The sequence below is a fragment of the Ambystoma mexicanum genome, unplaced genomic scaffold, assembly GCF_040938575.1.
Source record: "Ambystoma mexicanum isolate Mex_15411 unplaced genomic scaffold, UKY_AmexF1_1 Mex_scaf66, whole genome shotgun sequence".
In the NCBI taxonomy this organism is placed as follows: Eukaryota; Metazoa; Chordata; class Amphibia; order Caudata; family Ambystomatidae; genus Ambystoma; species Ambystoma mexicanum.
This window is the reverse complement of record NW_027182484.1, coordinates 115,491-130,234: the sequence shown is the minus strand read 5'-3', so window position 1 is coordinate 130,234 and position 14,744 is coordinate 115,491. Positions and strand designations below refer to the sequence as shown.

General features: G+C 41.6%; 3 non-coding genes across 3 annotated transcripts; all 3 read right to left on the bottom strand.

Moving 5' to 3' along the window:
• Positions 1-1,369: 1,369 nt before the first annotated feature.
• On the bottom strand, positions 1,370-1,441 carry TRNAC-GCA (transfer RNA cysteine (anticodon GCA)). The gene has a single exon. It is a non-coding gene; the product is annotated as a tRNA-Cys (tRNA).
• A 2,785-nt stretch (positions 1,442-4,226) lies between these two features.
• On the bottom strand, positions 4,227-4,298 carry TRNAC-GCA (transfer RNA cysteine (anticodon GCA)). Its single transcript has one exon. It is a non-coding gene; the product is annotated as a tRNA-Cys (tRNA).
• Positions 4,299-13,360: 9,062 nt separating this feature from the next.
• On the bottom strand, positions 13,361-13,432 carry TRNAC-GCA (transfer RNA cysteine (anticodon GCA)). The gene has a single exon. It is a non-coding gene; the product is annotated as a tRNA-Cys (tRNA).
• Positions 13,433-14,744: the final 1,312 nt, after the last annotated feature.

Here is a 14,744-nt window from a genome sequence, read left to right as displayed (position 1 = left end):
GGACATAAACCATTGAATGCTGAAAACTGCTCTTTTTTAAAAAGGTGATAGAGTGGGTGACTGTATGGAACGTGTAGAACTAATGACATCAGTGCACTTCTGGTCAGCTGTACAAATTAATACATTTCATTAAGGGCATATTATTGGTTTCCACCACAGTTTTATAACATTCATATGCCCTTCCAATGGACTATTTCAAACTGATAATATCACCAGTAGAACTTGGGTGAATGTAATACACAGCTTGTATCATATGAAGAATTCCGAAACAGCTTAATTGTGTTTAACCTATGTTTCCGGAGATGATCAGGAGTATTTCAAATGTAGAAATGTGTTGCTCATTACATAAAATGCTAAGATTGTAAATGTTTTCTTCAATTTATTTAAAAACATATTTCTACAGGTAAAACAGTTGGACAAGGGGGCACCCAGATTTGAACTAGGGACCTCTTGATCTGCAAACAAATGCTCTACCACTGAGCTATATCCTACATTCTGAAATGTTTACCTTTATTTATTCAGTAATATGTACAAAGTGGAAGCAACATGCAATCACCATCAAAGCAATGTATTTTCAGCCACCAAACCCTCCTTATAAGTATAAGGGGTACAAAAGATGTCCTTCATCTGCCTTCGTAAAATACAGTGAGCTTTCCAGTGCAAGAATTCATACATTTCGTATCACATGTAGATCTTGGAACATGGAAAAAAAAACTTTGTCAAATGCACAAATTCTGCAAAACGTAACTGCTTCTCTACTGCAGTTTGTTGATTTTGTACTAAGAGCATAGTTAAACCCAATTGTTCATTGTTTTGTATATGAAATGATGATATATCTTATTGTTTCTTACACTGCATTGGGTTGAAAAACATTTTAACAGGATCTATTGAAGAGGGTATATGGTTATGAAACAGGGACTTCTTGAACTGCACTCTGACCCTCTACCACTGACATAAACCCTTGAATGCTGAAAACTGCCCTTTTTTAAAAAAGTGATAGAGTGGGTGGCTGTATGGAACTTGTAGAACTAATGACATCAGTGCACTTCTGGTCAGCTGTATAAATTAATATATTTCATTAAGGGCATATTATTGGTTTCTGCCACAGTTTTATAACATTCATATGAGCTTCCAATGGACTATTTCAAACTGATAATATCACCAGTAGAAATTGGGTGAATGTAATACACAGCTTGTATCATTACGAAGAAATCCGAAACAGCTTAATGGTGTTTACACTATGTTTCAGGAGATGATCAGGAGTATTTCAAATGTAGAAATGTGTTGCTCATTACATAAAATGCTATGATTGTAAATGTTTTCTTCAATTTATTTAAAAAAATATTTCTACAGGTACAACACTTAGACCAGGGGGCACCCAGATTTGAACTAGGGACCTCTTGAACTGCAGTCAAATACTCTACCACTGAGCTATACCCCCAGTTCTAAAATATTCACCTTTATTAATTCAGTAATATGTACAAAGTGCAAGCAACATGCAATCACCATCAAAGCAAAGCATTTTCAGCCACCAAACCCTCCTTATAGGTATATGGGGTGCGAAAGATGTCCTTTATCTGCCTTGGTAAAATACAGTGAGGTTTCCATTGCAAGAATTCATACATTTCGTATCACATGTAGATCTTGGAACATGGAAAAAAAACTTTTGTCAAATGCACAAATTCTGCAACACGTAACTAACTGCTTCTCTACTGCAGTTTGTTGATTTTGTGCTAAGAGCATAGTTAAACCCAATTGTTCATTGTTTTTTATATGAAATGATTATATATCCTATTGTTTCTTACAGTGCATTGGGTTGAAAAACATTAACAGGATCTATTGAAGAGGATATATGGTTATGAATCAGGGACTTCTTGAACTGCATTTCTACACTCTACCACTGAGTTAAACCCTTGAATGCTGAAAACTGCCCTTTTTTAAAAAGGTGATAGAGTGGGTGACTGTATGGAACTTGTAGAACTAATGAGATCAGTGCACTTCTGGTCAGCTGGACAAATTAATACATTTCATTAAGGGCATATTATTGGTTTCCACCACAGTTTTATAACGTTCATATGAGCTTCCATTGGACTATTTCAAACTGATAATATCACCAGTAGAACTTGGGTGAATGTAATACACAGCTTGTATCATATGAAGAATTCCGAAACAGCTTAATTGTGTTTAACCTATGTTTCCGGAGATGATCAGGAGTATTTCAAATGTAGAAATGTGTTGCTCATTACATAAAATGCTAAGATTGTAAATGTTTTCTTCAATTTATTTAATTAAAAACATATTTCTACAGGTAAAACAGTTGGACAAGGGGGCACCCAGATTTGAACTAGGGACCTCTTGATCTGCAATCAAATGCTCTACCACTGAGCTATTTCCTACATTCGGAAATGTTTACCTTTATTTATTCAGTAATATGTACAAAGTGGAAGCAACATGCAATCACCATCAAAGCAATGTATTTTCAGCCACCAAACCCTCCTTATAAGTATAAGGGGTACAAAAGATGTCCTTTATCTGCCTCCGTAAAATACAGTGAGGTTTCCAGTGCAAGAATTCATACATTTCGTATCACATGTAGATATTGGAACATGGAAAAAAAACTTTTGTCAAATACACAAATTCTGCAAAACTTAACTGTTTCTCTACTGCAGTTTTTTGATTTTGTGCTAAGAGCATAGTTAAACCCAATTGTTCATTGTTTTGTATATGAAATGATGATATATCTTATTGTTTCTTACCGTGCATTGGGTTGAAAAACATTTTAACAGGATCTATTGAAGAGGGTATATGGTTATGAAACAGGGACTTCTTGAACTGCACTCCTACCCTCTACCACTGACATAAACCCTTGAATGCTGAAAACTGCCCTTTTTTAAAAAAGTGATAGAGTGGGTGACTATATGGAACTTGTGGAACTAATGACATCAGTGCACTTCTGGTCAGCTGTACAAATTAATACATTTCATTAAGGGCATATTATTGGTTTCCACCACAGTTTTATAACATTCATATGAGCTTCCAATGGACGATTTCAAACTGATAATATCACCAGTAGAACTTGGGTGAATGTAACACACAGCTTGTATCATACGAAGAAATCCGAAACAGCTTAATGGTTTTTACCCTATGTTTCAGGAGATGATCAGGAGTATTTCAAATGTAGAAATGTGTTGCTCATTACATAAAATGCTAAGATTGTAAATGTTTTATTCATTTTATTTAAAAAAATATTTCTACAGGTACAACAGTTGGACCAGTGGGCACCCAGATTTCAACTAAGGACCTCTTGATCTGCAGTCAAATGCTCTACCACTGAGCTATACCCGCAGTCGTAAAATGTTCACCTTTATTAATTCAGTAATATGTACAAAGTGCAAGCAACATGCAATCACCATCAAAGCAATGCATTTTCAGCCACCAAACCCTCCTTATGAGTATATGGGGTGCGAAGGATGTCCTTTATCTGCCTTGGTAAAATACAGTGAGGTTTCCAGTGCAAGAATTCATACATTTCGTATCACATGTAGATCTTGGAACATGGAAAAAAAAACTTTTGTCAAATGCACAAATTCTGCAAAATGTAACTGCTTCTCTACTGCAGTTTGTTGATTTGGTGCTAAGAGCATAGTTAAACCCAATTGTTCATTGTTTTGTATATGAAATGATGATATATCTTATTGTTTCTTACAGTGCATTGGGTTGAAAAACATTTTAACAGGATCTATTGAAGAGGGTATATGGTTATGAAACAGGGACTTCTTGAACTGCACTCCTATCTCTCCCACTCACATAAACCCTTGAATGCTGAAAACTGCCCTTTTTTAAACAAGTGATAGAGTGGGTGACTGTATGGAACTTGTAGAACTAATGACATCAGTGCACTTCTGGTCAGCTGTACAAATTAATACATTTCATTAAGGGCATATTATTGGTTTCCACCACAGTTCTATAACATTCATATGAGCTTCCAATGGACTATTACAAACTGATCATATCACCAGTAGAACTTGGGTGAATGTAAAACACAGCTTGTATCATATGAAGAAATCCTAAACAGCTTAATGGTGTTTTCCCTATGTTTCAGGTGATGATCAGGAGTATTTCAAATGTAGAAATGTGTTGCTCATTACATAAAATGCTAAGATTGTAAATGTTTACTTCAATTTATTTAATTAAAAAAATATTTCTACAGGTAAAACAGTTGAAGAAGGGGGCACCCAGATTTGAACTAGGGACCTCTTGATCTGCAGTCAAATGCTCTACCCCTGAGCTATACCCCCATTTCTGAAATATTCACCTTTATTTATTCAGTAATATGTACAAAGTGGAAGCAACATGCAATCACCATCAAAGCAATGCATTTTCAGCCACCAAACCCTCCTTATAAGTATAAGGGATACAAAAGATGTCCTTTATCTGCCTTGGTAAAATACAGTGAGGTTTCCATTGCAAGAATTCATACATTTCGTTTCACATGTAGATCTTGGAACATGGAAAAAAAAACTTTTGTCAAATGCACAAATTCTGCAAAATGTAACTGCTTCTCTACTGCAGTTTGTCGATTTTGTGCTAAGAGCATAGTTAAACCCAATACTTCATTGTTTTGTATAAGAAATGATGATATATCCTATTGTTTCTTACAGTGCATTGGGTTGAAAAATATTTTAACAGGATCTATTGAAGAGGGTACATGGTTATGAAACAGGGACTTCTTGAACTACACTCCTACGTTCTACCACTGACATAAACCCTTCAATGTTGAAAACTGCCCTTTTTTAAAAAGGTGATAGAGTGGGTGACTGTATGGAACTTGTAGAACTAATGACATCAGTGCACTTCTGGTCAGCTGTACAAATTAATACATTTCATTAAGGGCATATTATTGGTTTCCACCACAGTTTTATAACATTCATATGAGTGTCGGATGGTTTCTCCCTGGGTCGGCTGGGCCTTCCGCGGACCTCTGGGCTGGGAGGCCCCAACTCCTCCCGCGTATCCCAAAAATTAGTATGAGACACACACAAGAAGCAAGGTGGTTCTGCTGTTTATTGAATAACGGCAAGGATGGGTCTAGGATTGTACGCGTCCGTCCAGACTCTCGAAATTTGTGGGGCTCGCAGGCCCCTTTTTGCCTCAGTATGACGCGCTACTTGCGTCACCTGGGAAAGTTAGCAAAAACCCATCGCCACTCTGGATTGGTTCCTCGAGTGGTAGGGTTAGTATAGCATACGTAAAGAGAACGCTGTTAGTGGTTAAGGGTCAGTCAGGTGGTATACTTGGGTTGTCCCTTCTATTAGATACTTGAACATTTTTACACAAAGACCCCTAATGATTGGCTAATGTTAGTGGCATCAGTGATGAGTGCCCCATGTTCCGATTGGTCGACTCGTGAGCCCCCCAGCCTGGGACCATCGTTGTTCCCAGCTCGCGGTGTACCTGTCATTTGCAACAATATGTAACTATGTGTTCGTGCAGACAATGCGTGGATTTGCTCATATGCCTGAGAGCAGACCATTCCCTTCGCTGTAGGTGTTCATTGGGTCATTTCATTGTTGGAGCCTGTGTCTCAAACGTGGGACCCAGGCGACTTCTCCCTCCTGGGTCTGGCACCCTGTCAGGTTTGGCTTGGTCACGTGAGGAGAGACCGTGGTTGAGGCAGAATTCTGCACATTTAAGGTTGTATTTTCCACTGTGTGTCTGGCTTAGTTTGCAGGTGTGACCTTGGCGTCGGCTGGTGGCATGCGAGTTGCAACATCGCTACCTTGGCTGTCAGTTCACGCTGGGCGCGTTCTTCAGGGTCAGCAATTGAACTCTTGCTCATCCAATGTTCGTGGAGGCTCTTGCTTGTGGCCTACTTGGGCCTGGTGCATAGGTGGGGATGTTTAATGCACGGCACTTTAAGTTGTGGTATCACATTGCTTCATATGCGGGATCATGTCTACGTTGTATTTTCATCACAATGTAAGGGTTAGGAGAAGCGTCAGCAAGCATTTAGATGAGTGTTGTGTGCGTCTTGCGTTTCTGCATTTCGAAAAAACCTATGTGAAAAATAATAAAGATGCGCGTCAGTGGGTGTGTCCGTCACCTACGTTATAGCACTGAGTATCTTCTTAGTGTGGATTGGAGTGGGGGTGTCCAGTGTACATGATTGGACGGGTGTTCTGACAGTTGGCTAGGTCATCATGGCATCTCTAACGATATGTTTATTTACTGTTGAAGGGTTTAGTCGAGTTCATCCATGCCGCAGGTGTCGGCTTGAGCAGGGCAGGCTGGTGGGCAGGCTGATGGGCACATCCGTATGTTCCTGTACCAGGTATTTGGTTGTCTGGTAGATAGGCTAATTCATCTCGTGGTGGGTGTCTGGGTCGCGATCCTCTAGGCCAGGGGCGCAAGGAGATTCGGGGGTGTCTTTTCTCCCACTTCATGAGCTTCCAATGGACTATTTCAAACTGATAATATCACCAGTAGAACTTGGGTGATATGATATGATATGATATGGCATTTGTAACGCGCCTATACACAAGTGTTTCAAGGCGCGACGAGGCAGGGAGGGGGGCACAAGGGGAAGACAGACAACGATCCTACTAGGCCAGGTGTCATTCAGACCGCGCAAGTGCAGGGGTAGGGGGAAGGGAAAAAGTGCAAGGGGAAGGGGGAGGGGGGGAGTGCAGTACAAATAAGTAGAATAGAAATAAAATAATAAATAAATAGGGCCAGCTGGTGGCAAGTGCAAGGTAAGTGCAGACAAGTGCTGGGGGGGCTGTAGGGATACAGAGACAGTCCCGCAGTGCAGGGGTTGCCAGGGAGGCAGTGCAAGTGAAGAGTGACTGGGCCCAGGACCGAGGTTGGTGAGAGTGGCCCAGTTGCAGAATCAGTGCAGTTTGGTGAAGAATTTAGCAGGGGAGAGGGAGAGAGAAAGCAGAAGTGAAGAGGAAGGTTTTGAGGTGCTTCTGGAACCGGAGATGGTTCTCCTCAAGTTTCAGGGAGGCAGGAAGGCTGTTCCAGAGGGAAGCCCCTGCCGCGGAGAGAGATCTACCCCCAGCTCGTTGCTTCGAGAAGCGGCTGACCCTGAGGGAGTTGGAGACGGATGAGCGTAGGGGTCGGGAAGGAAGATATTTTGGAAGAGAGAGTTGAAGGTATTTAGGCCCCAGGCCCCAGAAGGCCTTGTGGACAATGCAGAGGGTTTTGAACTTAATCCTCGCAGCCACTGGGAGCCAGTGTAGAGATTTCAGTCCTGGAGAGATACGGTCCCTGGGCTTGAGGCCAAGGACAAATCTCACAGTTCTGTTCTGGATGAGTTGCAGAGGACGGAGAGTGGAGGCAGGCAGATTAAGATAGAGGCTGTTACAGTAGTCCAGCTTCGAGAGAACCAGGGCTCGGGAGACAGTGAGCTTCTGGGGGAAGAAGAGGAAGGGAAGAATACCTCTGAGGAGGTGCAGCTGGTAATGTGACTTCTTAGAGATGTCAGATATATGAGGAGAGAAGGAGAGTGTGGAGTCGAAGATGACCCTGAGGTTTTTTGCCTTGCAGGTAGGAGCAGGAAGAGGGCCAAGAGAGGCCGGCCAGAGAGCTGCAGGGAAGGAGGGAGTGGGTGTGCCGATGAGTAGGATCTCAGTCTTACTAGCATTAAGGCAGAGGTCATTGGCAGCACACCATTCCTGGATAGCAGACAGACAGTCAGAGATGAGGGAGGGAGAGGAGGAGGACGAGGGTAGTCTGAAAATGAGTTGGGTATTGTCCGCATAGCACTGAAAGCTGGGGCAGAGGGTGGCGTTGCGGTGGGCAAGGAGTGCCAGATACTGGTTGAACAGCCAGGGAGAGAGATTAGATCCCTGCGGAACGCCACAGGTGGAGAAGAAGATGTCAGAGAGGAAGGACCCAAGTTGGACCTGGGAGGGTCGATTGGAAAGGAAAGAGGTCAGCCACGCCAGAGCCTGACCAGTGATACCCAGGTTATCACGGAGACGGTTGAGCAGGATGGCATGGTTGACAGTGTCAAAGGCAGAAGAGAGATCGAGCAGAATGAGAACACACGGAGTGTTGGAGTCGAGGTTCAAGAGCAGGTCCTCACGGATGTTCCGGAGAGCAGTTTCTGTGCTTCTGGCCGCTCTGAAGCCAGATTGATGGTCATGGAGACTATCAACAGCTTCAGCATGGAGGTTAAGCTGGGAGATGGCCAGTTTCTCCAGGAGCTTGCCCAGGAAGGGAGTGATGGAGATTGGGCGATAATTAGCCGGACAGGAGGGGTCGGCAGAGGGTTTCTTAAGGAGAGGGTGCACAAGGGAGTGCTTGAGGGGGGATGGGAAGACTCCAGAGGCGAAGGAGTGGTTTCAAAAGTCAGCCAGGGCAGGAGCCAGGGAGTCGATGTGGTCCTTGATAGTTTTGGAGCAACAGGGGTGAATCTGTTTAGACGAGACTTTCATAGATTGGACTTGTCTGGAAACCTCGTCAGCAGAAAAAAAGGGAAAGGCAGAGAAGGAGGGAGGAGGGGTGGCTGCAGAAGGGCCAGAGGAAGAGCAGGGAAGAGAGGGGGGGAGGTGATAGGAGGAGAGTGAGGACAGGATGTCCTGAGTTTTAGAGATGAAGTGGGAGGCCAGTGCAGTGCAGAGGGCCTGGGAGGGGACAGGAGAGGTAGAGACTGCAGCAGGGTTGGCAAGCTCCTTGCAGATTTTAAAGAGTTCAGCCGAGTTGTTAGATGCCGCAGAGATGCGGGCTTGGATAAGGGCTCTCTTCTTGGTGAGAACAGAGAGACGGTATTGCCTTTGGAGCAGGCGGCAGGCCAGTTTGTCAGAGGATGAACATGAAGCACGCCATTTCCTCTCTGCCACTCTGCACTTGCGTTTTAGGGTGACGTGATCCGAATCATACCAGGAGTTACATTTGGCTTTGGGCTTCAGGCGGATTTTCATGACAGGGGCAAGGATATCAAGAGTATCAGATATAGCAGAGTGGAGCAAGGAGAGGGCTGTGTCAGGGTGGGAGTCAGCCAAAGGGGGAGGGGGGGCGAGAAGGTGGCAGCGAAAGCCGCAACTGACACGCGCTTCATGGGTCGGATGACCGAGAAGGTGGGTGGCAATGATGAGGGTGGCTTTGCCTGTGGGGTAGGGAGGGTGAGGTGGGAGGATAGGAGAAAGTGATCACTCCAGGAGAGAGGAGTGGAGAGAGGGACAGAGAGGGGAAGGTCAGAAGAGATCAGAGCATCAGGAGTGTACCCTGCAGAATGAGTAGGCCCAGACGGGAGAATAGAGAGTGAGAGAGAGTCGCAGAGGTCACGAAAGAGTCCAGTGGGGGGACAGGAGGCATCTAGGTGGATGTTAAAGTCACCAAGAAAGAGGAGTTGAGTGGTAGAGGACTGGAGTGAGGAGGAGAGGTCAGCCCACTCAGAGAGGAAAGAGGAAATTTGACCAGGTGGCCGATAGATAGTAGCCACGGTAAGGGAATGGCTAGGAGAGAGAGAGAGTCGGCAGACAAGACATTCAAAAGAGGAGTAGGTCTGCATAGGAGTGACAGTGGCAGGAATCCACTCAGGGAAGATAAGGGCAACACCCCACCCTGCACGGTTGGGCCTGGACACAGAGAGGATCTTGTAACCTTCAGGTAGGAGTGTGTCAAAGCTCGTGACAGAGCTGGCTGTGAACCATGTCTCAGTGAGACCGAGGACGTCAAGGTCCAGTTCCTCAAGAAGGCGACAGATATCGGAGGAATGCTTGATGGCAGAGCGAGAGTTAAGAGTGGCAAAGTGGAGAAGGTTGCCATCCTTGAAGGACTTCCGGGGAGGGGTACAGATCAGAGGTACGCCTTGCGGAGGTGTAGAAGAAGGAGGTGAAGAGGGAGTGCGAGAGGGGGCAGGGTAGAGGCAAGGTAGCCGAATACAGGGGGGGGACAGCAGGGGAGGAAAGGAAGTTGATGAGGCGAGGGAAGCGTCTATCAAAGAGGTGAAGGTTGGCCTGAGGGCCTTGGACCAAGACGGTCCCATTAGCGTAGACATTAATGATGGCCTTAGAGGAGCGGAAGGGGGCCAAGAGGACATCCCAACGGGTGCCACCATTAATGGGAGAAGATGAAAAAGGAGAGAGCACAGAGACCATATGAAGGGTCCATAGGTCAGGTGAAGGCGCGAAAAAGAGGATGTCAGTGAGAGTTTCCTTAGAGCAGGCACTAGTGTAGGTGTCAGCGATAGGGAGGCCTGGGTTGGAGACCAGGATGTCCTTTTTAAACTTTTTCCTACCAGATTTAGTGAGGAGAGCAGGATAGTCAATAAAGAAGCAGTTAAAGAAGATAGGCGAGATAGAGAATGTAAAACACAGCTTGTATCATATGAAGAAATCCTAAACAGCTTAATGGTGTTTACCCTATGTTTCAGGTGATGATCAGGAGTATTTCAAATGTAGAAATGTGTTGCTCATTACATAAAATGCTAAGATTGTAAATGTTTACTTCAATTTATTTAATTAAAAAAATATTTCTACTGGTTAAACAGTTGGACAAGGGGGCACCCAGATTTGAAGTAGGAACCTTTTGATTTGCAGGGAAATGCTCTACCCCCGAGCTATACCCGCATTTCTGAAATATTCACCTTTATTTATTCAGTAATATGTACAAAGTGGAAGCAACATGCAATCACCATCAAAGCAATGCATTTTCAGCCACCAAACCCGCCTTATAAGTATAAGGGGTACAAAAATGTCCTTTATCTGCCTTGGTAAAATACAACGAGGTTTCCATTGCAAGAATTCATACATTTCGTATTACATGTAGATCTTGGAACATGGAAAAAAAACGTTAGTCAAATGCACAAATTCTGCAAAACGTAACTGCTTCTCTACTGCAGTTTGTTGATTTTGTGCTAAGAGTATAGTTAAACCCACTTTTTCATTGTTTTTTATATGAAATGATGATATATCCTATTGTTTCTTACAGTGCATTGGGTTGAAAAACCTTTTAACAGGATCTATTGACGAGGGTATATTGTTATGAAACAGGGACTTCTTGAACTGCATTCCTACGCTCTATCACTGAGTTAAACCCTTGAATGCTGAAAACTGCCCTTTTTTAAAAAGGTGATAGAGTGGGTGACGGTATGGAACTTGTAGAACTAATGACATCAGTGCACTTCTGGTCAGCTGTACAAATTAATACATTTCATTAAGGGCATATTATTGGTTTCCACCACAGTTTTATAACATTCATATGAGCTTCCAATGGACTATTTCAAACTGATAATATCACCAGTAGAACTTGGGTGAATGTAAAACACAGCTTGTATCATATGAAGAAATCCTAAACAGTTTCATTGTGTTTACCCTATGTTTCAGGAGATGATCAGGAGTATTTCAAATGTAGAAATGTGTTGCTCATTACATAAAATGCTAAGATTGTAAATGTTTTCTTCAATTTATTTAAAACAATATTTCTACAGGTACAACAGTTGGACCAGGGGGCACCCAGATTTGAATTAGGGACCTCTTGATATGCAGTCAAATGCTCTACCACTGAGCTATACCCCCAATTCGATGATGTTCACCTTTATTTATTCAGTAATATGTACAAAGCGGAAGCAACATGCAATCACCATCAAAGCAATGCATTTTCAGCCACCAAACCCTCCTTATAAGTATAAGGGGTGCGAAGGATGTCTTTTATCTGCCTTGGTAAAATACAGTGAGTTTTCCATTTCAAGAATTCATACATTTCGTATCACATGTAGATCTTGGAACATGGAAAAAAAACTTTTGTCAAATTCACAAATTCTGCAAAATGTAAATGCTTCTCTACTGCAGTTGGTTGATTTTGTGCTAAGAGCATAGTTAAACCCAATTGTTCATTGTTTTTTATATGAAATGATGATATATCCTATTGTTTCTTACAGTGCATTGGGTTGAAAAACATTTTAACAGGATCTATTGAAGAGGGTATATGGTTATGAAACAGGGACTTCTTGAACTGCATTCCTACGCTCTACCACTGAGTTAAACCCTTGAATGCTGAAAACTGCCCTTTTTTAAAAAGGTGATAGAGTGGGTGACTGTATGGAACTTGTAGAACTAATGACATCAGTGCACTTCTGGTCAGCTGGACAAATTAATACATTTAATTAAGGGCATATTATTGGTTTCCACCACAGTTTTATAACATTCATATGAGCTTCCAATTGGCTATTTCAAACTGATAATATCACCAGTAGAACTTGGGTGAATGTAAAACACAGCTTGTATCATATGAAGAAATCCTAAACAGTTTCATGGTGTTTACCCTATGTTTCAGGAGATGATCAGGAGTATTTCAAATGTAGAAATGTGTTTCTCATTACATAAAATGCTAAGATTGTAAATGTTTTCCTCAATTTATTTAATTAAAAAAATATTTCTACAGGTAAAACAGTTGAACAAGGCGGCACCCAGGTATGAACTAGAGACCTCTTGATCTGCAGTCAAATGCTCTACCAATGAGCTATACCAACAGTTTGGAAAAGTTCACCTTTATTAATTCAGTAATATGTACAAAGTGCAAGCAACATACAATCACCATCAAAGCAATGCATGTTCAGCCGCCAAACCCTCCTTATAAGTATAAGGGGTGCGAAGTATGTCCTTTATCTGCCTTGGTAAAATACGGTGAGGTTTCCATTGCAAGAATTCATACATTTCGTATCACATGTAGATCTTGAAACATGGAAAAAAAATCTTTTGTCAAATGCACAAATTCTGCAAAATGTAACTGCTTCTCTACTGCAGTTTGTTGACATTGTGCTAAGAGCATAGTTAAACCCAATTGTTCATTGTTTTGTATATGAAATGATGATATATCCTATTGTTTCTTACAGTGCATTGGTTTGAAAAACATTTTAACAGGATCTATTGAAGAGGGTATATGGTTATGAAACAGGGACTTCTTGAACTACACTCCTACGCTCTACCACTGACATAAACCCTTCAATGTTGAAAACTGCCCTTTTTTAAAAAGGTGATAGAGTGGGTGACTCTATGGAACTTGTAGAACTAATGACATCAGTGCACTTCTGGTCAGTTGTACAAATTAATACATTTCATTAAGGGCATATTATTGGTTTCCACCACAGTTTTATAACATTCATATGAGCTTCCAATGCACTATTTCAAACTGATCATATCACCAGTAGAACTTGGGTGAATGTAAAACACAGCTTGTATCATATGAAGAAATCATAAACAGCTTAGTGGTGTTTACCCTATATTTCAGGTAATGATCAGGAGTATTTCAAATGTAGAAATGTGTTGCTCATTACATAAAATGCTAAGATTGTAAATGTTTTCTTCAATTTATTTAATAAAAAAAATATTTCTACAGGTAAAATAGTTGAACAAGGGGGAACCCAGATTTGAACTAGGGACCTCTTGATCTGCAGTCAAATGCTCTACCACTGAGCTATACCCCCAGTTCTGAAAAGTTCACCTTTATTAATTCAGTAATATGTACAAAGTGCAAGCAACATGCAATCACCATCAAAGCAAAGCATGTTCAGCCACCAAACCCTCCTTATAAGTATAAGGGGTACAAAAATGTCCTTTATCTGCCTTGGTAAAATACAGTGAGGTTTCCATTGCAAGAATTCATACATTTCGCATCACATGTAGATCTTGGAACATGGAAAAAAACGTTTGTCAAATGCACAAATTCTGCAAAACGTAACTGCTTCTCTACTGCAGTTTATTGATTTTGTGCTAAGAGCATAGTTAAACCCAATTGTTCACTGTTTTGTATATGAAATGATGATATATCCTATTGTTTCTTATAGTGCATTGGGTTGAAAAACATGTTAACATGATCTATTGACGAGGGTATATGGTTATGAAACAGGGACTTCTTGAACTGCACTCCTATGCTCTACCACTGAGTTAAACCCTTGAATGCTGAAAACTGCCCTTTTTTTAAAATGTGATAGAGTGGGTAACTGTATGGAACTTGTAGAACTAATGACAACAGTGCACTTCTGGTCAGCTGTACAAATTAATACAGTTCTTTAAGGGCATATTATTAGTTTCCACCACAGTTTTATAACATTCATATGAGCTCCCAATGGACTATTTCAAACTGATAATATCACCAGTAGAACTTGGGTGAATGTAAAACACAGCTTGTATCATATAAAGAAATCCTAACCAGTTTCATGGTGTTTACCCTATGTTTCAGGAGATGATCAGGAGTATTTCTAATGTAGAAATGTGTTGCTCATTACATAAAATGCTAAGATTGTAAATGTTTTCTTCAATTTCCTTAATTCTACAGGTAAAACAGTTGGACAAGGGGGCACCCAGATTTGAACTAGGGACCTTTTGATTTGCAGTGAAATGCTCTACCCCTGAGCTCTACCCCCATTTCTGAAATGCTCACCTTTATTTATTCAGTAATATGTACAAAGTGGAAGCAACATGCAATCACCATCAAAGCAATGCATTTTCAGCCACCAAACCCTCATTATAAGTATAAGGGGTACAAAAGATGTCCTTTATCTGCCTTGTTAAAATACAGTGAGGTTTCCATTGCAAGAATTCATACATTTCGTATCACATGTAGATCTTGGAACATGGAAAATAATCTTTTGTCAAATGCACAAATTCTGCAAAACGTAACTGTTCCTCTACTGCATTTTGTTGATTTTGTGCTAAGAGCATAGCTAAACCCAATTGTTCATTGTTTTGTATATGAAATGATGATATATCTTATTGGTTTTTACAGTGCATTGGGTT